The sequence below is a fragment of the Ambystoma mexicanum genome, chromosome 8, assembly GCF_040938575.1.
Source record: "Ambystoma mexicanum isolate Mex_15411 chromosome 8, UKY_AmexF1_1, whole genome shotgun sequence".
Lineage (NCBI taxonomy): Eukaryota > Metazoa > Chordata > Amphibia > Caudata > Ambystomatidae > Ambystoma > Ambystoma mexicanum.
This window is the reverse complement of record NC_090929.1, coordinates 768,171,044-768,196,710: the sequence shown is the minus strand read 5'-3', so window position 1 is coordinate 768,196,710 and position 25,667 is coordinate 768,171,044.

The following is a 25,667-nucleotide window of genomic DNA, read 5'->3' as shown; positions in this document are numbered from 1 at the left end:
GGTCTGGAGTGATGCCTGCGGATTGGATAGTGAAAAACGTGAGCTGCATCAGATATTTTGAAACGGTTGCCATGTTAGATTTGAGGAAAAACACAACATTGCACTTGTCAAATTAATGAAACAATCTCTGGGGAGGTGAGGGGTGATGAGGATGGGCCATAAAAAGCAATAAACTAGCAAAAAAAACAGGTGTTTTTTCATCTTTGAAGTCCACAAACAGTTTGGGGACAGTTCTGTAATGTTCGCGAACATCATAGATGTTCAGGAGCATCCATACATATTCTTGCATTACATGTTTGGTGAAAGGTAGTTTTAGGATAGGTTATAACTTTGGTGCCACTCAATGAAACTGAATAAAATTCTGTGATATTGTAGATCTGACCTTGAATGGTTCTACAAAGTTTGGTGCTGTTTTGCCAAAAGGAAAAGGGAGGTCCCAAATTATCTGAAAGGCTTATAAATTTGGTGTCATTTTATGAATCTACACAAAGGTTTTCAAACAGATTTAAATCCCAGATTTTAATGTTTTTGGAAAGTTTGATGGGATTTTGTGAAGAGGGGGCAAGATTACAGGGGGTTTGAACATTTTTAGATGGCTTATGACTTTGTTGCCTTTTCACAAATGTGCACAAAAGATTTTAGAAAGATAACAGACCCAACCTTGAATGTTTGTGGAAAGTCTGAATGGATTTTGTGAAGTGGAAGCTAAGTTATATGACTATTTTATGTGCGTACATTTTGACACTTTTTAAAAAATAAAACATGGACAGATTTGCAGAAAAGTCATAGTAGGAACATTGGCAAGGACCTGAAAGCATGGTTTTGCAAATGTGTCTTATTTTATTTTTAAAAAGTATCATAATGTAGGTACAAAAATTGTAATATACCTTAGGTGACTGAGGTATAGCCTGTGGCCATGGGCAGTGGGCAGATTGTCTAATTCATGGCCTGTGGCCATGGGTAAAGGCCATATTGTACGAGACATGGCAAAAGGCCATGGCCCGAACAATCTGGCTACTGTCCATGACCACGAGGGACTGGCATGTGGTTAAAGTGGTCATGGCCACCAGGAAAGGAACTGGCTATCTGGACAAGTTTTTAAAAATTGGGATAGGTTTGCATGGGAAAAAAGAAATTCCGCCTGTGACTAAAATACTTCCTGTGGCTACAGCCCAAAGTGCTGCAGAGGATAGTATTAACAGATTGCCATGACTACCACTGCATACACTCTGAGACAATGCAAATCAGCAGATAATTACCGAGCACACCGAACCATGTGCCCACGTGGTCACTGTAAGATTATTTAGCAGTTAAAAGCATATATTTTCTCTCACCTGAAATTCCTCTGTTGCAGGAGACACATTTGAGGATTAATGAACTAACCTCATTAACAATACTAACGATTCTAACTCATTAATAATTTAATGTGTTCTCCAGTGCAAAATGAGATGGAAAATGACAGGCTCTGAAAGTCATTTTAAACGCGCATCCAGGTTGTTTTTTTTCTTTGCTTCTATCTGCGCTCTGTCCACAGTATTTGCAGGAAGCAAAGACTCGAATAAGCAGGAAATCAGTTTGGTTACAGTTGCAACTGTATAAGCCAAGCCATTGTTAAAGAGAAGGAGGGTAGGACATGATAGAATTTAATTGGTTGAACTTGTTTGGCAAGCTGTAACAGAGCTTTGCTAATGAATCTCGGGGAAGAAGAGAGGAGAAGACATTTTACACAGCTGGGAGAAAGACCTGGCTGGTGGCTGGGGATTTTCCTGATTGAAAAAGCAGATCCCAGTGCACTTCTGCAGAGACTGGGAATTCCAGTCAATAAGCCCTGGTTTGAGTGACGGCAGATGCTCGTCCATGCTGGGTTGATTTAAGAAGAATTCATTGAACCACTTCCAGAAGGCGACCAGCCGACGAATTTCACATGCTGGACAGCCTGGTAATATATTACAGAGTGTGGGGGCAGTGTGTATGTGTGCGAAACTATTCAGTCAGCGTGGAAGAGGGAACTCCAGTGTTTTATCAACATGTTTAATGTTGCGAATTGAATATGTTCTCGCCGCTCTCTTCTCATTTTGTTACAGATAAGGTTGTTACTGTGCAAGTTCCATATATTTCTGTAAAAAGAGTAAGATCGTGTTGAAATGCAATTTTTTATAATACACAAAAGATATCTGAAAGCAGACGGATAGTGTGTTTTAATTTTTTCTTTTATTTGTGCATCTACCATTACAGTACTGCTAATATGGGGAGAGGTTTAGACAGTGCAATTGTAATTTTTAAGCTAGCTAAAAATAAGACTTAGCGATAGCTGTGTGCATGATTCCATTCAGTATATAAGTGTATGTTTTCTGAACGGAACATAATAATATAATGAAAAAGACTGCTGCTGGAGGTACATGAGTCAGCAGAAAGAGAGGCCCTGGACATAGTTCACAGATGTAGATAAGTTGGTGATAAATACCGCATGTTAGCTCGCTGCCGTAGATAAGTCAGTGAGGACAGCCCATGGCGGCACTCCAATTGAAAATGTGGTTTTCCTGAAATGTAAGCCTGAGGCCTCTATAGTGATCACACGAACAAACTAAGCAAAAATAAGGGGTTCTGGATATTGGGGCCACATATAAAACAAAAGAATTATGCTCAGCAGAAATACCACCAATAACGCATACCAACATAATGTATACCACTAAATGTATCTGTGTGCTGAAATAATGAATGTATACTGTAGTACTATATACCAAATCTAACCTGAATGCAAAGAGTGATTATTACTGAATTATTTTCATTTTGGCGGTAAGAAAATACCGCTAGGCCCCAAATCTATACAAAATACCCTACATCACCAGGCCACCCATTCAAATCACTAACCACCCTTATATGCGATGATAGTGGGACAAAATATTGGGATTTCATGCCAGACTCATTTTTTCCACAACCTCACAGCAATGACTGGCCCACAATCCATACTCCTTGAAAGTCAAAACACGTGGCGGCTTACTTCTAACAATAATGATGGTTTTGAAGACTGATTTATTACGACAAAAGTTACCTATTGAATAACCCAGCGCTTAGGTGAACAGGGATCACTCGCCTATTCGAAACCTAACACTTGAAGAAGGAAGGGTAATCCATTTAAAGTACTAGATGAAGCACAGTGATCTACCCATTCTATCGCCCTGCAATTACGTGATAATCGTGTACTCTGGGGGCATGCGGCATGGTGGAAGCTCTAGTATTAAATGGTAAAAATAATTCTGCTTGTGGCTGCAGCCCAAAGGGCTGGATGGGATTGCTGCAAACTCGAGTAAGGACTATCAGCAAGGGCCTAAAAGGATGCTTTTGCAAATCTGTTCTGTGCTATACTTTTTTGAAAGTGTAGAAGCATAAGTACAAAAATTGTGATATAATTTTTCTGCCATGGGCAGTGGGCCTGGCCGTTGGCAAGAACAAATGTCTACTGTGATTTGCCTATTGGAGTATGAGGCATGGCCGGAGGCCATGCCCCATGGATTGTGGAGACTGGCCATACAAGCCATGAGCACTGAGAGCAGAGGGTGTTTTTTACTGCCCAGACCCCATGGATCCCTTGCTCAGGTGGCCACGGCACGGCCATAACCTTTGGATCCAGACCCTTTGGGTGGACAAGTGAGGGAGGATCACCTGGGTGAGGGGTCCTCAGGGAGTGGGGCAGGGGCACCCGATGGTGAGATGTGGTATCCCCCATTTCCAATACCCCTATCCAATCCTATTTTCTGGGATGTTCTAGCGTCCCAGATCCCCCCCTTACCTACACAAACACTGAGTCAAGAAAGATGAAGGCTAAAGGCTGAAAGGATTATCACCCATACAATAAACATGTCTCTCTAACGAGATCAGGCAGGGTCAGGCACTTCAATTTAATCATGCATACCTAATACCTATTAACTCTCCCCACATCGTTAAAAGGTGGAACACTGAGACACATTTTGAACAAGGCGGTGCATGAGAAGAAGCAGTCCCTCCAGGGATATAGCCAACTAGGTGCAGGAGAGAGACAAACCGAGGGGTTAATCCGAAGGGGCAGGAAGTCAGAGATCTCCCCGGTGAGAGATCATTATTTCTGAAAGGCAATGAGGATTGCGCACAGGAGCCCAGCTGGAAGGGAGAACGCGCCTTCCGAGTGCTACAAGGTTACCGGTGTTGGGCAGAATTACATGCAGTACCTTTGGGAACAATACACACAATTAAGACTACAGGTGTAAGCACAATCTCACCTTTGGTACAAGCCCATACTACATACACAGTTATGTGGTAGCAGTGGCTGAGCAGCCAGACTTATCTCAAGAGGGATGTGAGCAGTACAAGATGTTACACAAAGGACTTGCAATCACAGTAGTTCAAACACTATTCAAGATTTATTGGTAAATGAATATTCATTTATTTACACAGTCAGTTGGAAAACATTCCACTAGTAAGAAGCAGCTCAATATAACAATCGAATACACTCCAGTACACAACCAATAAGTTTCTGAACAAGTTAGGCTCCCCTGAAGTGGCAGCAAAATGACACTTCAGTAAATTTCAAAAGGAGTAGAAAGACAAAGGTTAAAATAATTAAAGCACAATTACTTTCATAGGCAGGGCAAATAATTCAGTTCACTACAACAGGCAATTCAATTCAATAGACCTGGGCCAAAGTCAATGGTTCAGAGTCTTGGATAGGATAAAACAGTTCTGGTAGTAAATGGTTAAGTCTTTGCCAATGTTCTTAGAAATAGTTTGCCAGAAAAAGAGTTATATGTCAGATTAGGAGCGAACAAGACTCCAAAGTTGGAAAAGTTTCACAAACTTACACTGCGGCAGAAAGGATTTCCACACCGCGTTTGCACAGTACCTTAAGTATGAAGAAAAGCTGTAGCTGAGGCAGTTGTTCCTGGCAGTTCCTGCAGATCTTTCTGTTCCTGAGCTTCAGTCGTGGGGACAAGAAGGATGACGTCGGGAGGTTCCTGCACTGCCCAGGGAAGAGGCCAAAAGCCTAGCTAAGCGTTGGTTTTAAGGTGTGAGTGCCTTAAATGTCCACAAACTGGCATCCTTCTCAATGGCTATCCGGTTTTCAACAGCACTCTGGTGCAAATTCGACCAGTATGCTGACGGTGTCCAGGTGGCTTACGAGTTGGTTGTTCCCACCAGTTCAAGGGAATAAGTCATCCTTGAAGGAGCTTCTCTGTCGATGGAGTTTCAGGCAATTCGGACCTGCAGCAGGGCTTCACCAGGCAAACCAATGGTCCAGGAGTTGCAGCAGTTGTCTTTCCTCAGCTCTTCTTCTGTTCTTCCGTTCCAGTGGTTGACTCTGCCTTCCAGTCCCGGAGACACGCCTTTTAAACAGTTTTCTCCCATTCATTCCAGCCTAGCTGTCATGCACCCAGCAGGGTGTCTGTCCTTGCTGGACAGTCAGCCAGCCAATCAAGCCAGTGTACATTCAGGTCTCCTAGGAGACTAAGCACATGGAGTTTCAGGCACCTCCCTCACATCCTGGCCAACCCAGACACTCAGGCGCCAGAGGAGGGCTTCAGCACTGAAGCCCGTCAAAGGGCATCGAACAAAGGGACCAAACCTGGTTTGGCGCACAGAGTTAAACACAAGAAGGACCTTTCCTAAAAGAAACAGCGAAAAAAGAAGACAGAGTCTGTTTTTACAAAGTGGTCATGGGCGCCATATTGAAAAACATGGCTGACCCGATTTTCAGCTACCGGTGTTTGCGGTCAGGAAAAATCATGGTAGTTCATTGTAAAACCAGTGCCACCAGTCATTTGAAGAGGATAGGGTAACATTTGACTGTTACATGAGTGTTTAGACACAGGTGATGCTAGGCAACCCCTCCAGAACTCTATAGGAAGATAGTGTGTGCTGGATCTATGAATTTAAAAAGACTAGCAAAGTCAATTTAACTTTACATGCTCTGGGAGACAGAAGTCAGTCCCAGAGAAAGTATTTAAATCTTGTAGAGTCTGAAATACACCCCTGTGCCACTGCACTGAAGGTTCTGTATGACACACAAGAAACAGATGATGTCTATGGAGTTGTTTAAAACCCCATATCCAAAGAACACAAAAGAAAAACACACATCAAAATACATGAAAGAGTGGGAAAAAAAGGTAATTCTCTTTCCAGGTAATAATTAAAATCCTAGAAATCCAGCAAAGTTGTTGGTGGTCTCAAAAGGTAAGGGAAATTAGCACATTCTTGAGAATTCTCCCTAACAAACAACCACCCTCCTGGGTGAATGGCAGAGTTGTGGAGGCACAGTAGCAGCAGTGGCAAAAACCTTGACTCCTACATCAAAGGCACGAAAGACAAAAAGCATCTTAACATGACCAGTGAGTTGAGGGAAGCAAAGAAAGTCTGGTCTGTCTTGAATTGAAATGCTTTCAACAGTATGCAAAGGGTGAAGGTTACGTGAGCACTAATATCCTGGAAAAGAAAGTGAATCCATTGTTAAGAACTGTGAATACAAAATACAAAGTAGCAGAGTGTTCTGGCGCAGTGAGATTGCCCAATTGAAAGTCTCTGTGAAATGCTTAAATCTGTATAGGCAGCAGGAAGCAAGAAATGATAAGCGTTAAGTGAAATGCTCACAAACTGTTGAACTTTGTTTTGTTGAATTTGGCAAGAGAACAAGAGAAGGGTCCGAGCCCAACTGAGGAAGAGCTGTGTGAAAGGAGGGTATGAACCCAGCTGAAGGAGATCCATGTGAAAAGGAAGAGAAGGGACCGAGCCCAACCGAGGGAGACGCATATGTGAAAGTAAAAGGAGGGTCCAGCCCGACTGAGGGAGACCCATGTGTGAAAGTAAAAGGAGGGTCCAAGCCTGACTGAGGGAGACACGTTTAAAAGGCAAGTTATATGTAACAAGTACATTTTTCAAAAGACATTGGAACTGAAGGAAAATATGGAAACTATAAGGAAAGAAAGAGAGGAGGGTCGAAGTGGTCATGTGGAGGTGAGAACGAAAATCCTCTCAGTTTCAAAAGTCTTCGACATCAAAATCAAAATACAAAAGAAGGTTTGAGGCAGACTGAGGAGAACCTATAGTGTGGCATGTGAAGAAAGCTTGAGGAAGGGAACCCCCATCAGGGAGAAAAAATGTGAGGGGAACCTGTTGTGAACTGTGATGAAATACTTACTGTTTTGCTGAAACTGTGTAGAATCTTGAAGGATGACCTGGACTTGGGCGAGAGGAACTCGAGAGGTTAAACCTGTGAACTTGTGACTCAGATTTGCATGGCCAAGAAGGCTATGGAGGGCAGAGCCAGTCACCTAACTGTGTTCACAAGCCAAAGTGTGTCATCCATGACATGTGTTCCATCTAACCACATGCTCTATAACATGGGAACGAGAGTCAATATTGAGTTATATTGCCATTCTGATATTTCGTTTCACCACTGATTTTTCCTTTTGTAGACACATATCTCTTTATCACATTAGAGTTTATTAGATTGAGGGCAGGCATTAGGATTTTGTCAGTATAGGCATTTATTGACTTAGACTGACTAGGACAAATTATTTATTATAAGATGGTCAAGATTACTCCCATCTTAGTTATAGGGCAAGACAGTCATTTTTCCAAACCCCTTGAATTTAAAAAATAAAGGTTTTGAAACATGCAACTCTTGTGTTCGTGTATACTTGTGATACCATACCTCCCTTACATTACATTATGAGGTTATAGGGGAAACTGAACTAGGATGTTGGGAAGGTGCAGTGGATAACGGAGGTGTTTTGGTGGCGCTGTGGTCATGGTCGAACCTCATGCCCTAGTCAATTGAACAATGGCTTGTATACCCAGCATGTGCTGCTGATAACAACTCACATAAGTATGCGTTGCAAAAAATATGTTTGTTAAAGGAGGTTTATAGTTCTTTCACATATGTTAAAAGAGGAATTATTGATAACTTTTATACAATGAAGTAAACTTATGAAACATTTTCACTTATATAAACCTATTCAAGTAACAGAAAAATAATTGTTAAAGGGATGTTACAGTTAAGATGTACCCCACCCTTGGGACACCTCTGCCCCAGCAATTAGCTTGTGGCGTCCCACTGGCATCCCTTGGCACTTCCCTCCTGGGTTCCCATCAGAACTTGTCCATTTGTACTGCACCTTTTATTGATGGACTTCTCTCACTGCAAAATGCATGTATGCATTTCTAGGAGCACTATGCAAAAATTCTTGGTATACGTTTCGGAAATGCAGATGCAAAATATTTGTAGAACATTGTTAAGTGGCAGTTGGTGGGGGAAGTTTAATATGTTAAAAGGCTATAGGTAGAATCTTTTTAAGTGATTGATGGATATATGTGTGAATGGTCTAAAGCAGGCAATGAGGGAGTGTTACACACATAACAGTAAAAAGAGTAGAATGGCTATCTTGTGCGATGGTGTCCATGTGCAATACAGGTTTTCTAATAAGGCATGGGCTATACAGGCGAATGCAGGGACTGTGGCTACTCATAAATGGCAATGGATTATGGTGTTCACTGTATACTAGAGAGAACAATTTTAGACAGAAAATTGTTTCTGTGCTTTTTTTCTTTTTCTCTAGTATACAATTGTCCATTATTTCCATTAGCATAGTAGAAAATGCTAATGGGAATTTTGGAGAATCTTATTGAATCAAATTACTTTACTGAAAAATGTAAAGTAGATGAGTCTATAAGCTCATGTTTTAGTTCTATTTTTTAACTGTGAAATGTGGTTCCTAAAGGAACCTTTTTTTCTGTGTTTTTTTGCCGGAGAGGACAGAAAGTAGGGTGGGGAGGGAAATGAGAGAAGGGGCAGCAACCACAGATTTGGAGGGGCAGGTGGACAGGGGAAGTTATTGCGCGTGTTTTAAATCTAAGGTAGGGGCAGTGTTTCTCATGCTCCTTGATCACAGCTTCAAAAGCACTTTAAAATTGCTCCCCCCTGAAAATTGGTGTGTTGCAGTATATGCAGAGTACTATTGTCTTCAAAAGATGTGGATCAACAGCCTCTTTTATCGTTTGCAAGGTAGCTGGTAGGATGTTGTGTCCCACAGAAGTAGGCAGTGTAGTTACAGTATTGATTGAGGAAGATGAGGGAGGACGTTATAGGACGTTATAGTTCTAAATAAAATTGAAACCCCCCAGAAATGTACCCATTATGGTAAGCTTAGCATCCATAACTCATGCTACCACCATGCACTACTAAGACTAATACCAAGGACATCAAAGATGACATCAACAATGTCATTTATGACATTAGAAATGTGAAGGTGGGAAGGTGAATCGCTCTCAAGTTAATATTGAGTCAATCAACATCCAAATTACAGTATTCCAATACAAATTCTTCCCAAATGTTTGAAATATACAGATGTTTATTCTCAGAGTTGGACAGCCGACACGTGTTTCAACCGACAAGTCATTTTCAAGGCTGTGTTAGTCCCATTTGATAATCAATGTGAGTACATAGTTAAAAAAATACGTGATACATATCATCCAAATCACATAAGTGATGAACAAACTTCATAACAACATTATTCAAACAAAGACATGTTACCGTTTAAAATGAAAAGGTTGAAAACAAGAATAATCAGAAAATGACATACCACATTTTGATTGCCCAAGAGGCAGGTAAAGCAAATGATGCAGCACGTTGACAGAGCATAGATAGGGAGAAAATAAAGAAAAGGCCAAAAATAATGAAGAAAGTTAACAAGCTCCATGTGGTTAAGTATTCATCAGAAAACAGCATCCTAATACAATTCCAAGATGAGTTTAACAATAAAGGAAGGGAAAATTACCCCAATTTAAGAGACCGTGCCAGACTAGGCTTGCCACCAAAGTCACCCAGTCAATTGTAAGATGAGAAAAAAACTTAAGATATATGGATGATCAAATTGTAAAAAGTGATCAAAATGAATAACAACTCCACCCGTGTGAACAGACTATTGACCATAGGTTAACTGTACCAGTGTAGTCCTATGAGAAACTCAATAGAGGAATATTAAAGATGATTTTACCCAAAGTCGTATGCCAGTGAAACCAATTACTACATGAATAAAGCAATGGAAATATTATATAATAAATTAACAACATATAGGTTGGTTTGCATTCCTAACTTAATGCACTACAATACAGAGTGCATGGGGCATACAAGTAGATGGACGTTAATACATATTCCCTCGTGGGTTGTTATCTGTAATTTGCACAACTGCGTGGATGTATATTCGTAGGTTAGGCAAATAATACCCTTCAATGGGTTCAAAGAAGAGTCAATGTCAGACACAAGATATTTTCCTGAAACCAAAGTTGATTGTGTTCACAGTAGATTCAAAGAAAAGGAAGAAAAGTACGCACAGGAGTACATATTGTCCTTGATACACCTATGTCCCATAACCATTAATATGTTTGATGATTAGTTCCATGAACTGATTCTATTGATGTACGAAGTAGTAAATAGGTTCAATAAATCATAAATCTCCAAGTAAGGGAAAGAGATTACTTGTCAAGAGACTGGTAATATAAATTGAAACAATATCCCATAGACAATTTAGAATTAAGCAATTATTAATATCTGTGAGGCATAAAAATTGCGACAGAAACACAAATATTAGAATCGTGGACTGAAATGGAGAGTCCTACCTGTATTTATGGTAGGCCAACAAGTAAAGGGGCTCAATCCCTGTGTTTTGTGCTTTTGTGGGTGAGATCCGTCATTAAACGTACTGAAAATGAAACTGAAACTTCACGGAAGTGATGTTACAGTGTGATGACGTCACATGTTGAGAAGGTGTGAAGTCATGGATAAACAAATGCAAATAGATGGCCGGATTAGTAACTATCCAAGTGAACTAACACGAGTAGTGATATAGAAATAAAAGAATAATTGGTACCTAATGTACTTAATAGTGACACAAAGAGCACATGTTTCCATGTGTGATTGAGCAACAGAATTAGGAACGTCCCATATTAATGGCAACTGCCATTACAATGATGTAATAGAACTATTACAGCATACTGTGAGGTATTAGTTGATGCACAGATATCCTAAAATATTGCAAATGGTGACAGGACTCAGGAAAGAATTGATACTATTTATAATGATCTGGGAATTAAGGTCAGATAATTGGACATCAAAGAACTGAAACCTAATTCTAAATTCACCCCTCATTTCTGAAAATGTGATTGAAACATTTCACAAAGCTTTAATTACAGATATTCATACGCATCATGACAGAGTCAACAGGAAAAAAGGCTCTGAGAGATTCAATCTTAGTAAAGCGGAATATACAGCCCTGTAAAATCTTGCTAATGATAAAAACATCACTATCAAGGAGGCCGATAAGGGACGGGATATAGGGCCTCATTACGACCCAGGCGGATTTCGCGGTGCTAAATGCACCGCGAAGCATGGCGGAAAGCCGCCGATAGCGCCATGGGGGTTGGCGGATTTACCGCCCCATTCCGACCTCGGCGGAGCGGTAAATCCCCAATCCCCATTCTGCCCTTCCCCATTCCCATTTTTGCCCCATAGGGTATAATGGGAGTGGGGAAGGAGTTAATTACGCCACCGTAAAATACGGTGGCGTAATTAACAACGAGGTCCCGTAGCGCCATGGTTTTCTCCGGCTGGTAAAACCAGGCGGAGAAAACCTCCATGGCGCTACGGGAACTCGTAGTATGGCGGAGAGGTACGCCATGCACTACGCTGGCGTAATACCCTCTCCGCCAGGGTCCTAATGAGGCCCATAGTGATTTTGAATACTCAAGACTATATTACTATGGGGATGAAACATCTTGCCACTCCTAATTGTTATCGTGAACACAAATCAGATCCAACCAAATGAATTGTAGCAGATTTAGATGCATTATTACAGGAGTGGTATGTGAAAGGCTTTCTGTTAGATGACGAAAAAAGATTTCTTAACATTACTGAACCCACCTTATGATTATCTACCAGAAATTAGACCTATCATGAGTGGTATTAATTGTGCTACTGAAGGGTTATCTAAATATCTTGATGAGGCTTTGAAACCATTTGTATTTAAGATTACATCACACATAAGAGACAGTACCCGTATACTTCAGTCTCTACGTAATATTAAATGGGAACCAGATTATATTGGCTACTATTGACGTGATTTCTTTGTACATGTATAGACCATGAGTTGGCGGTGAATGCAATTGACTATACCTTTCATAATTCTTCAGCTTCTTATTCAGAACATGTTGAAATGCTGAAAAGCTTTTAGAGATTTGCTCTTTGTAATAATGTTTGTATTTTCAACAATGAATACTATGTACAACTAAAAGGAGTTGCGATGGGTGCAAAATGTTCACCCTCGCTTGCTAATCTTTTCATGTCACAGTATGAGGAAACGCATGTCATGAATCAAGAAAAATTCACTCGCAAACTGATAATGTGGCGACGCTTTATTGATGATATTCTAATAATTTGGAAAGGCTCACAGGAAACATTTCAAGCTTTTTTGAACCATACTAATGACAATACATTTGGCATCAAATTTACTGGTAACTCAAGTTCCTCAGAAATCGATTTCCTGGATTTACACATCTTTATTGTGAATAACATCATTCAGACAAGAACCTATCGCAAACCTACAGAGGTTAACTCTGTACTTTCTGCTCGGAGCAGTCATGAAAGGGCTACTATTGAAAAAATACCTGGTGGTGAATTCAATAGAGCAAGAAGGAATTGTAGCATGACCACCGATTACCTTGAGGAATGTGATACCTTAACACAATGTTTTCTCAATAGAGGTTATAGTTTAGATACCATCAATAAGGTGGCAGCTAAATTTGCTGACAAAAATTAAAGTGATCTCTTGGCGAATAAGAGGTTACCCAGGGAATCACTGAAACAGATTTCTATTATTATGCGTTTTTCAAAGGACTCGTCAATTCTGTATAAATTGGTTGGTTCAGAAACATTGGTATATCCTTCAACTAGGCAAAGATTTAGTACCATTTTTATCTGATAATCCTAAATTTAGATTTACCAAAGCATTTACGATAAAACAGAAAATCAGTCCATATTTTCTTGAAACTAATGGGACTGTTCTAACTTCTAATTGGCTCAAAACAGCGAATGGCTTTTATAAGTGTGGAAATTGTAATCAATGCCAATATGCGTGTGATAATTGTCAATCGTTTAAATTAAAGATTTCATAAATTGTAAATGATGTTTTGTTGTATATGCAATTATCTGTGTGTGTGTGGAAAGTTGAATATTGGGAGCATCATTCGCCAATTGAGAATCAGTATCAGAGAACATTTAGCGAGTCTCAGGATGCCAGAAGCCAAATCACCCTTGGCCTTACACTGGTAGCTGTAACATCAGTAATAAATCAGACCACAGATTTATTGGTCTTATGAAAGCCAGAAGGGGCAAGAGAGGTGACAATATTCAACTCAGTTTGAGACAGATGGAATCTAAATTAATTTGCTTTTTGAGATGTACTGAGAGGGGCCTGAACAGTGATCATGAAATGCATGTGTTCTTATAACTAAATACCGTCTAGCGAGACCAAGTAGACTAGCCTGCCTACCACTGTTACATTTCACCACAACTCTGTAATTTTGGATAATCTACATCTGATGCCTAGTCTGATTTGCTAATCGATCTAACCTTGAGCTCAATTGAAAATACTTTGTATGTCACTTATTTAGACCTTAGTCTCTCATCTTTTATAAACATGTGGGTTCTTTCGCTATCTAGTATCTTACATTTGATGCGTAAGTCTAATTATTACATTATTTGCTTTTACAAGTTCTTAATTTGAGATTAAGTCAGACATGTCGCTCAATCTGATTCAAGTTTCTCATTTTTAATAACATGCAGATCAATTTCATAACCTAACATGCTACTCCTAATTTCTTGTGAAACATGTCTGCTTATCACCTACGTTAATCATTCAGATCTGATATTTGTTAATTTATAATTGTTGACCCAACATTTAATGTTAATACCAATGATCCATTTCAATTTTGATACATGCCAGTATTTTTGGCAGTTTCATCATGCTCATGTCTCTCTAGTATATACACTCACATGTGTGAGCTCTGCTGGCCCCTCAAGTACATGGTATTTTTCGTATGAATCCTTTTGGCATTTCTCCACTATATTCGACATGCATCTAATTTACCACCATATCATATAAAGCACGTGCTCTGGAATCACATAAATAAAATAAAAAAACATTTTTTTCTTGTGTCCTGTCACCATTTGTAATATTTTAGAATATCTGTGCATCAACTAATACCTCACAGTATGCTGTAATAGTTCTATTGCATATATTGTAATGGCAGTTGCCGTTAACACGGGACGTTCCTAATTCTGTTGCTCAATCCCACATGGAAACATGTGCTCTTTGTGTCACTATTAAGTAAATTAGGTACCAATTATTCTTTTATTTCTATATCACTACTTGTGGTAGTTCACTTGGGTAGTTACTAATCCGCCCATCTATTTGCTTTTTTTTATCCATGAGATCACACATTCTCAACATGTGATGTCATCATGCTGTAACGTCACTTCTGTGACATTTCAGTTTCATTTTCAGTACGTTTTTGGTGGATCTCGCCCGTGAAAGCGCGAAACACAGGAATTGAGCCCTTTTACTTGTTGGACTACTGTAAATACGGTTAAGCCTCACCATTTCGGTCAGCGATTCTAATATTTGTGTTTCTTGTGCATTTTTTATGCCTCAAGTATATTACTAATTACTTTATTCTAAATTGGCTATGTGATATTACTTCAATTTAGATTACCAGTCCCTTGACTAGTAATCTCTTTCTCTTACTTGGAGATGTATGATTTCTTCAACTTATTTACTACTTAGAAAATCTATAGAATCAGTTCATGGAACTAATCATCAAACATATTAATGGTTATGGAACATAGGTGTATCAAGGAAAACATGTATTCCTATGCATACTTTTCTTCCTTTTCTTTGAATCTAATGTGAACACACTTAACTTTGGTTTCAGGAAAATAGCTTGTGCCTGACATTGACGCTTCGGTGAATCCATTGAATGTTATTTTTTACCTAACCTACGAATATACATCCATGCAGCTGCCCGAATTACAGATAGCAACCCATAAGGGAATATGGATTAACGTCCATCTACAGGTATGCCCCATGCACTCTGTATTGTAGTGCATTAAGTTAGGAATGCAAACCAACCTATATGTTGTTAATTTATTATACAACATTTCCATTGCTTTATTCTTGTAGTAATTGGTTTCACTGGAATATGACTTTGGGTAAGATCATCTTTAATATTGCTCTATTGAGTCACTCATAGGACTACACTGGTGCAGTTAACCTACGGTCAATAAACTGCTCACACGGGTGGAGTTGTTAATTATTTTGATCACTTTTTACAATCTGGATATCTTAAGGTTTTTCTCTCATCTGACAATTGACTGGGTGACTTTGATGGCAAGCCTAGTCCGGCACAGTCTCTTAAATTGGGGTAATTTTACCCTCGTTTATTGTTAAACTCATCTTGGAATTGGATTAGGATGCTGTTTCCGATGAACACATAACCACATAGAGCTTGTTAATTTTCTTCATTCAGTTTGGCCTTTTCTTTATTTTCTCCCTATCTATGCTCTGTCAATTTTGTGCATCATTTGCTTGACCTCCCTCTCTGGCAATCCAAATCTGGTATATAATTTTCTGATTATTATTGTTTTCAATCTTCTTATTTTAAACGGTAGCAGTTCTTTGTTTTTGAATAATGTTGTTAGGAATTTTTTCATCACTTATTTGAATTGGATTATATGTATCACACCTTTTTTTAACTATGTACTCTCATTGATTATAATATGGGACTAACGCAGACTTGAAAACGACCTGTCGGTCGAAACATGTGTCGGCTGTCCAACTCTGAGAATAAACATCTGTATAATTCAAACCTTTGGGAAGCATTTGTATTGGAACAATGTCATTTGGATGTTAATTGACTCAATATTTACTTGAGCGTGCCTCACCTCCCACCTTCACATTTCTGATTTCAATTCTTTCCAGCTCTGGTTGATGAGTTGGAGGGTCAAGAGTGGTTGCTGCCAGTTCACATCAATATCGTGTTTCTCTCTCTATGACAGTCAAACTCAAGAGTGGTCATGAGCGCACAGTAAAATTTATCAAATCCACACATCTTAATCTTTCCTCATTTATGACATTACTGACATCACATATCAAATTAATTCTGATGAAAAGTCTCTACAAGGGGTTGTGTGTACAATGTTGGTAGCAACACATCAGGTATGATCGGGAGTGCTCTCATGAAATACATAATGTACTAAAAATATACTAATTTGAACAAAATGTTATATTGCAGTGTTGTTCTTAATACAACAATCTAATAATGCATACACATAGGCAATGGATGCAGCATGGACCACATGAGTACCATATTTTGTATATGGTAATTTTGGTCAGTAAAATAATGAATACAAGGCTATCAGAATCTTGACTAATGATAACAATACAAGACGTACTGCGCACTTGTGTTTGTTCAAACAAAACATATGAAGAGCCACAATGTACAGAAATCAGAGGCACATGGAGAGAAACAATAATATCACCAGAAAATGACAATGAAATTAGAGTTTATTATCATGTATACAAATTAATTGTGTGTTTGAGGCATGCTTATTTACTCATGTATGTGCACCATGAGCTAATGCCAAACCCTAAGGGAAGTACCTTAACAACATAGGACAAGTTTAATGTCTAGATAAAAAGCACCATTTCAATTTTAAAATTCTTACAGTTAGTGAAACAAAACAAATGGCCCAGATATGTGATGCCATCAGTGATGTCATTAATGACATTTGTGATGTCATCATTGATGACCTGGGTGTTAGTCTTAGCAGTGCACGGTGGCGGTGTGAGTTATGGTTTCTTAACTTACCATAACTGGCAAATTTCGAGGGTTTTTTGATTTTATCTGTATTCATAATGTCCCTTTAACATAGGATTTTCCCTGGATTTCATAGGTTTTCTAAGTGAAACTTAACCATAACGTCCCTTTAACAATGTATTTTCACTGAATTTCATAGGTTTTTACCAGAGCACCCTAATTTGCTTCAAGTTCCATATGTCATACTCACCCGCAATGTAATAGCTGTAGAGTTCACGGACAGAACGAAGGTCCACGGACAGAAGGTAGCATCAACAAAACCCAGAAGCACAGGGGACAACAGAACATTTTGTACCCTTGTAACAACCAAAACATATACACAAAGCAACATTACTAATATTTACTACACCAAAATATACACTTTTCTACAATTCATATTTACAAATGTAAAAATGTATTTTTCATTTAGCACATAATATTATGAATGTACCTAACATAAAGCAGTAAACCTCATATTATCAGTTTAGTTCAAGTTTTCATACACACTGAGATACAGCGACAGCACATTAGAAAATAATCTGTTATCAAATAATAAGTTCACTCTATTTATTTTTCTTTTATTACCATTCATTATATCAACATTTCTCATAAGCAATTATCACCATTTAATGTTTTGACAGAAATGGCAAACACACTTGAGTGGCTAGCAGAAAACTTTCCAAAAGAAGAAATGAGTGTGATGATGAAATCTCTAATGGTAAACAATGCACCTTTCAATGCAAATAAATAATGTAACTTACCACACTGCACCGTGAAGTACTAGGAAGTACTGTTGACTGTGTGCAGGTGCTGTGGGTGCTGCTGAATGGAAGCAGTGATTTCGAGCCGCTCGCAAATGCAGAATTACTTTTGTTCCTGGAAGACCCGGCAGTGAGCAGGGCGTCTTTCAAAGCAACACCAACTGCCTGGCCTGCATTCAGGAAACAGAGGTGTGTCCTGATACTTGACTCCCGCCCTCTGGGCATGGCGACGCTGCCGTACGCGGCACAAAACACAATGACCCAGCGCACCCGCGCGCGTACCGTGAAGTACTAAGAAGTACTGTTGACTGTTCACGGTGCACGGGTGCGCTGGGCGCAGTCATTTTTCAAATTGAAGCATAGTCTGTGATTCCCTGTTATTATCTGTGAGGTAATTCAGTGGATTGGTTTTGTATGTTTTATCAGCCACGATTGTAAATTAGTGGGAAACGCTGGCAGTGATAATTGGTCTCGCAACTATATGGTGCCGGGGGCTAACAAGGTACTACCTATGAGGGTGCAACTGCATGTTGAAAGGTTGTCTATTGACTACTTGTGTCTAGCCTCTTGACTTTGGGGAGCTCCTTGTGATAAAACCCTCTACACATGGTTGTGGGTGTATTCTTATGGCGTAATGACAGCCATAGTTCATTAGGCTGCATTAAGTGCACAGAAAAGACCTGTTGAAATCACAGAGGTCCACAGCTCTGCACTTAAAAAGTAGCAGATTGCTATATTGAAGCTATACATTACAACTAGCTCTGATGTGCAATCATTACACTGTCATATGTATGAAGAATCTTGCACACTGTTGACTACTGCAATTTACTAACACGGTGAAGGTCTACCTTTGGAACCTCTTACAACACCATTCTCTCCAATCAAGGTTGCGATTAAAGGGTGCAAACTACCTGAGTCCTTAATTGGTTTACTCTCTGCGCAGTGTTCACCCTCCTTGTAAAACGGAGGGAAAACGTGCACTTCGCAAAAAACAAATCAAAGTAGAAACTACCACTCTCTCTCCCATTGTGGAATCTGCTAATATGGACCTTGCGCAGGATGGGCAAAGCATCCTTGCTCAACTGAACCCTGCATCGGCAAATGACACAATCTGTCACGAAGTGGCATTTGCATATGCACGTTCACAAATAGAAGCACCACAGACCACTTCTCTCACCCTGAATCTTCCCTACACCCAAGGGGGTATAGCCCGTACGCATTACTCGAGAAAAAGCTTCTTGAGTATGAGGATGGATGAGCCCATTGGTTTAGGGGAGAGCAATCTTGATCCCTTCAACACCTCGCCCTCTGATAATTCGATCCTTGCTCCAGCAGTCCTTGCTGCCCTTGAAAAACGCGTGCATTTATCGGACGGACCATCAACACCGGTCACATTCCTTGCACACAAAAGGGCTGATGTCCACCTACACTGCAAAGAATCCATCCCGTTGGACCTGTCAAATATTTCTGCTAATTCACTGTCCACGAAAAACCCTACCATCACTATGGATTCTATCATAGAGGTCCCTTGCACGGTAAATCCTATGCCCCCTTCATTGGTAGCAGGAGTTGCTTCTTCGCCTACACCTATTCCTCAGGACCACCCTTTGGGCTTTGACCTTCTTGATCCAGCTGTTGATATGCAGTCACTTGAGGCATCTTATCCGGTTCTATCCCGGATCTTAAATCTATTGGACCGAGGACATGATTACACTCATTACGAACTCAGAGACTGCAAATCTTCTCTGAATCAAATCCTCTTCAAAATGAATAAATTAGAAGGTTATATCTTTGCTGATTCTATTCGGGCTGATGGTGCACCTCCCCCAACTATAGGGAGTGCCTCCCTGGGCAGTGGCATAAATGTGAAGGTTGATTCAGTGAGCTGTGCCACTCAAACTGAACACAAAGAACAGTGGACCGCAGAAAAGCAGCTATCTCAGCTGTAAACCTACTCATTCCCACAATCTTTTGCACAAATAGTGGCTGCTTCCCCGTCTCTTCTTCCCAACCTATACTCACGCTGTCAAATGGTCACTAAGAACACTGAAAAAATAGACCAACTACTCTTTTTTGTCCAATCGAATCCATTAGACCATCTTAATGGCGGTGAAAATTGTCAAGTTGATGCCGAGTTGGAATCAATATTCCATCCCGACAGTCCGCCGGCTCTCACAAACCTGTTTACGGAGCCTTCGTCTGTGACACCTTCTCCAACAAATAATATTAAAACAAAGAGCGAGTATTCTGCTGGCGCAAGACAATTTTTTGCCTCGCGAAAGGAAAAGCGTCTTTTTCTTAGAGCCCTAAAAGCAAGGCCGTATGCAATTCCCCTCAACCGGTGGCCAAATCACTTGAACCAAATTTAAATAAAAAAACAAAAAAAGCCAATAACCATAAAAAAATAATAACAAAAACAATAGTAATTTTGGAAGAAAGCATTCTGCCATCACAGAATGTGAAAACGAACTTCCAACATGAGCAAGGTCCTGAAATAGTGGATACTCTTGAAGTCACAAACAAGGACCTACAGTTTTCCACTGGCAAGAAAGCCATGGAGATGGCTCACAAAAGTTGTAAAGGAATGAGTAACTTGAATTTGGGTGTGCCTTTGGGGGCACCGCCCAAGACACCGGGAAATGTCCAAACTCAGTTATCAGCCTTTTTCAAGCCTATAGTACACAAAAATGCACAACCAGCCCAAGGAGCAACCCAAGCCAGTGTCAATATCGAAGTGTTGCAAAATCTTCAACCTCACCTCCTCAAACAAACAACAGGTTGCACTCAAGCCAATCTGCTTCATGGAGCACTGCCAGGCCCTAAACTATTAGATTACGAGAACTCCTGGGTGGTCGTCCAATCGGATGACCAAACGGAAGATGTAGTCATACAAAAGCTTACAACCTCTACCAAACATAAAGGCAAAGGGACTTCACCTTCCTCTACTATACTGGGATGGGAGACAGATCCTGAAATCTATGGAAACAAAAGATTGAATCGCTCAGCCCTACTAAAAGCGTTTAGGCAAATTCCTGCTCTTCGCACGCTCCATTCAGATGACATCGAATGGATTACTCTGCCTCACATCCAAAACCATAGGATGGTGTGTAAAGTGCAAACCAGCATCATAACTGATCTGGTATGGCTGCACAGAGGGGACCTCCAAATGATTGGGCTAACTCCGGTTTCATTTGAAGCACTAGATGATACGATAGCTTTTAATGAAAACCTATCATAAATTCCATCCCTGAGGCCCCGCCGACTGTCACTCCTGGTGATCAAGGAGGGATCAAACCGGAAGTAATAAATCATTTGGTTACTCTGTAAAACATTAGCAAGGATTGGTCATGGCTAACCTTATTGGCCTCCACACTGAATCCTGCAATGGATAATGTGCCCTCATAATAAACCATCCAAATTGTTGATCTTATCATGGAACTCAAACGGCTTTAAAAATCTCTGCACATGGTTCCATAACAAGCACGATGTACACAAGTGCGACATACTTTTCTGTCAAGAAACCATGGCACTACAAAAAATAGCACTGCCAGGTTTCACTATCCATCAAACTTTAGCAGAACATGGCCCTAGAGGACGCCCCCATGGTGGTACTGCCATTTGCATAAATACAAACTTCAGCACTACAATCTACGAAGTTTTTCAAACAACTCTGTATATAGCAGTCTTAATATCATTTCAGGAATTGGCCATAGGTTACTACTTATGCATATCCTTATATCACAAACCTTCTTGATTGAAAATTGCTTGTGCATTTGCTCTACTCGACACACTTTTTGACAGCATCTTGACAAACTATCCAGCATGTCAGATAATTATGGGAGGAGATTTTAATGCAGAGTGTTTGAATCCTGTTGCTGTGAATACGGCATACGATCTTACCTCCACACCTGCCGGTAGAGGCTGTATGTGGCATTCTCACCTAGCCTTGTGGGACCTGGTGTTTGTGCCATTCCACAGTCATGGACCAAACTACACATGAAAGAGGGGTCCTTTAACACCTTGCATTGATCACTTTGCCATCTCGCAAAAAATTACAAGAATGCTGTAAAGATATTGTAATTCTTGATCCATCTCTGGGTGATCATATTGTAAATCAGTTGTCCCTTTCTATAAAAAATGCTATACTTAACCACGATTCTTACCAAGTATTTTTAGAGGGCGACCGTCCACGGATCTCCATTAGTTGGAATAAGCGACTGTGCGACAGGGTCAATATTTGCTTGGATTAATGGCTGGGTGCCTTCCGTGACAGCAAAAAACTCGAACAAGAAATTAATATATAAACAAATTTTGAATTGGAAATCTTGGAGGTTATAAGGGGGGTGCTGAAAAATGAGAAAGCTACTACAAGTATCTTTAACTCGCAGAATAGCTGTCCGGAATTGCTTCTAGCCAAACGCCTCAAAAATGCTGTCTTGCGCAAGCTTAAAAACAAATTCTGTTCTACAGTTGAATATGCCAAACATGAAAGAATGATTATAAATACATATCACAACAAATGTAAAAACTTAAAATGCTATAAATTTAACCTGGACAATCAAAAGATCATAGCCTCTTTATGTTGTAATGATCGGCGCTCGATATGGGCAATTCTTAGATCGGACGCTGTAGACTTATCTGCAAATCAGTCTTCTATGATATCTGCTGCAGCTCGGAGTGACTTTTATAGCAACAAATATGCACTTCCAGCTCGCTACCTCACTACCATTGGCAAGGCACCTGTCCCGCCACGACTACCCATATCTCCTTGGTCAGTACAGGACATTGAATGTGCTATTAATGCCCTGAACTACTCCAAAGCAGCCGGACCAGATGGCATTCCACCCTGTGTGTTAAAGCAGAATCCCTTATTATGGGAAAAACATCTGAAATGCCAATTCAACAAGGTGCTAACATCGCTAGTCATTCCCGAGTCTTGGCTGGGATCAATTATTGTACCCATCTTCAAAAAGGGGGATAGGGAAAACCCAGTAAATTATAGGCCCATTGCACTAATAGATGCAACAGCAAAAGTGTTTGCAATTCTACTATTAAGGGAACTTCAGACCTTCCTGAAAACTAATAATATTTTATCCCGTTTCCAGATTGGTTTTCAGGCTGAGATGGGGACATCCCTTAATGCTACACTCATGATGCATCTACTTGCAAAGTCAAAGACAACTAATGCGGGCCCACTATACATGGCATCAGTGGATATGACAGCAGCTTTTGATTGTGTGGTGCAGGAAATTCTCTGGCAAATCATGCGAAAGCCTGTTATTCCCAAGCACATCACATACTTAATATCTAAATTACACACCAACACAGTTTACTACATTAGAGTCGATCAATCTGCAGCAACTACCAATGCAATTCTTATTGCAATTGGAGTAAAACAAGGTTGCAACCTCAGAGCCACTTTGTTTAATTTATATCTTTGTAGCATCAACGATGTTTGGCTAAAACAACTCAGTTATCCTGCCAGATTGGGCCACTTAAAGATCCAGTGGCTTGCATTTGCTGACAACATCGTAATATTCGATCGTACACCTTCAGGCTTACAAACAAAGTTCTCCCTATTTGCTGATTTTTGCTGCTCTCACAATCTTGACTTTAATGTAGCTAAATCTAGCATTTTTATTTTTAAGAACTTGAAAAGACGCTCTTGTCCATGGAAGTGGACCATAGGTAGCACGCCCATTCCTAGGACGCTCACGATAAAATACTTGGGCTACCTAGTTTCAGACTCAAACTCATTGTCGATGTGGAAAAGTAACCTTAACCAAAAGACTAAAATTCTATCCAGCCAAATGCGCATGGTACTAACCAAATACTGCAAGTTCTCCATGCTGCCGCTTTTTGAATTTTACACCCTAAAAGTGGAGGCGATTATACTCTATGCCCTAGATATGTGCCTGGCAAATCTAGACACATTTCTCACAATTCTGGCCAATGGAAATGGCAGTGTGTGGGTTATCCAATCAGGTACTGAGAGTGTGGGGCACAGGATGGGGCGGTAATATTGGTATTCATTACTGTGCGTAGTGACGCTGGCGGACATGGAGAAACACATTGGGCCTCATTACGAGGAGGGTGGTAAGGGGTTAACAGTGCCGGTAAAGGTGCCGGAGCCATTAACCACTTAGCCCCCCATTACAAGGTCCTTTCGCGGGACACGCTCAGGACGTCTGGTTTTACAAAACAAAACAGCTCTTTTGAGAGCCACCACTGCAAACAAAATCCCCTACCCTGGTTGACATTTATTACCCCACTCCTGCGCGCACCTCACAATAAGTCTGCAAACATTGCATTAGATGCAAGTCTGCACGTGCTACATCTGGCCCTTTTGCAGATGGCGGCCATAGCAATAGCCCTGTGCACGCTACAGTATTGCTGAATAAGGTTTCTGGGTGTGTTTTTTACGCACAAACTGTGATACACAGTGTATTTGTTGATACAAATGCAGAAGTTGCAGTTATGGCTGTGTGCATCACACGTCACAGTGTACAGTTTTTGGAGGAGTTCGGAATTCATTGATTGAAAGTGAATGAAACACACTGTGCATTGGTTGCTCATTTTGGATTCTACTTTGTGGATTTTAACTGGTATGGAGTACCTGCAACCCGTTCATGCCACCATTATTGTTCTTTATTGTGGAAGAAAAAGTGCACACTATGTTACCAGCGTTTCCATACTGTTTGCAATGAAGGAGGCATTTGCCTAGGTTGTGCGTATGTTTCTGATCTATAGCATACATTTTTATCGTATTACGCAGTCACGGATGTGGCTGCCTTACTTTCATTTCATCCATGAAAGGAGAACATGCGGTACATTGTGAAGATGTGTATTTCTGCCTTTCCAACTCTGAAAGAATCTTTTTCCATAGTGCAACTTAACCATAACGTCCCTTTAACAATGTTTTTTCTTGGATATATATATATATATATATATATATATATATATATATATATATATATATATATATATATATATGTTTTTTTCTTTTGTTACTGAAGTAAGTGGACACCAGCTGTTCTTTAAAGTATGCCCCACAACTACAACCAGAGCAATAGAAATGAAAGTAAATTCAGCATCCCCTATGGGAGGATTACACATTTTAAAGTGCTGACGTGCATAATGATAACTTATACTATGTAAATAAATGTAGAGCAATCATATTCACTACAATTTGCCTGTGTCTTGATTACGGTCATTCAGACGTACTTTGCAAGTATTTCAAAGAGACTGTAAAGTTTCATGTTCTGTAACACCAGAGAGTACAAGATTGAATATATTTGACAGTAAATGTGTAGTGGTGCAGATAAGAACAGTGAGGCACAAGGTCACACTCACGGCAGTGCCCAAATGAGAAAGGACATATTGAATAAGGAAGCTGGAATAGTCTGTTGCAGCCATAATGATTATTAAGCAAAATATAACACAAGTAGGATTGATTTTGTTTTTGTTACACTGTAGGGAATTAGTGTTGCACTGTGGGAAGGTTAGGTTGCTGAACACTGTAAGGAACTCATGGTGGCAACAGTGAAGACAGACACAAGTGATCACAGTTCAAGGGTTTTTAATAAACTGTAGGAATGGGTGAAAAAAGCCTAATCTAAACGTACATCTAAAATGGAAGCAAGCTACACCAATCAATAATAAGGCAGTCATAGTGGTGTCTTGTCAAATAAAAAGGGCCTATAGTAAAAAAAACTATTGCCAATCCTTGCCTCTAAGTTACAAAATAGCATGGAACAATGTTCACCAGAAAAGAAAGAAGCGATCACCAAAATAATAAGTCAGGATGGTATGGCTGGGGTCTCCCTTCCACATGTTTTTAGCACTCCTGGGCCTCGCCAGCACAAGGTTATAGTTCCTCACAACAATACCAGGCTCTTCTGAGGCCAAGTGTCTTTTCTACAAAGTCTCTTGCCTTAGAAGGCCTGATGGACCATAAACAACTAACAAAAA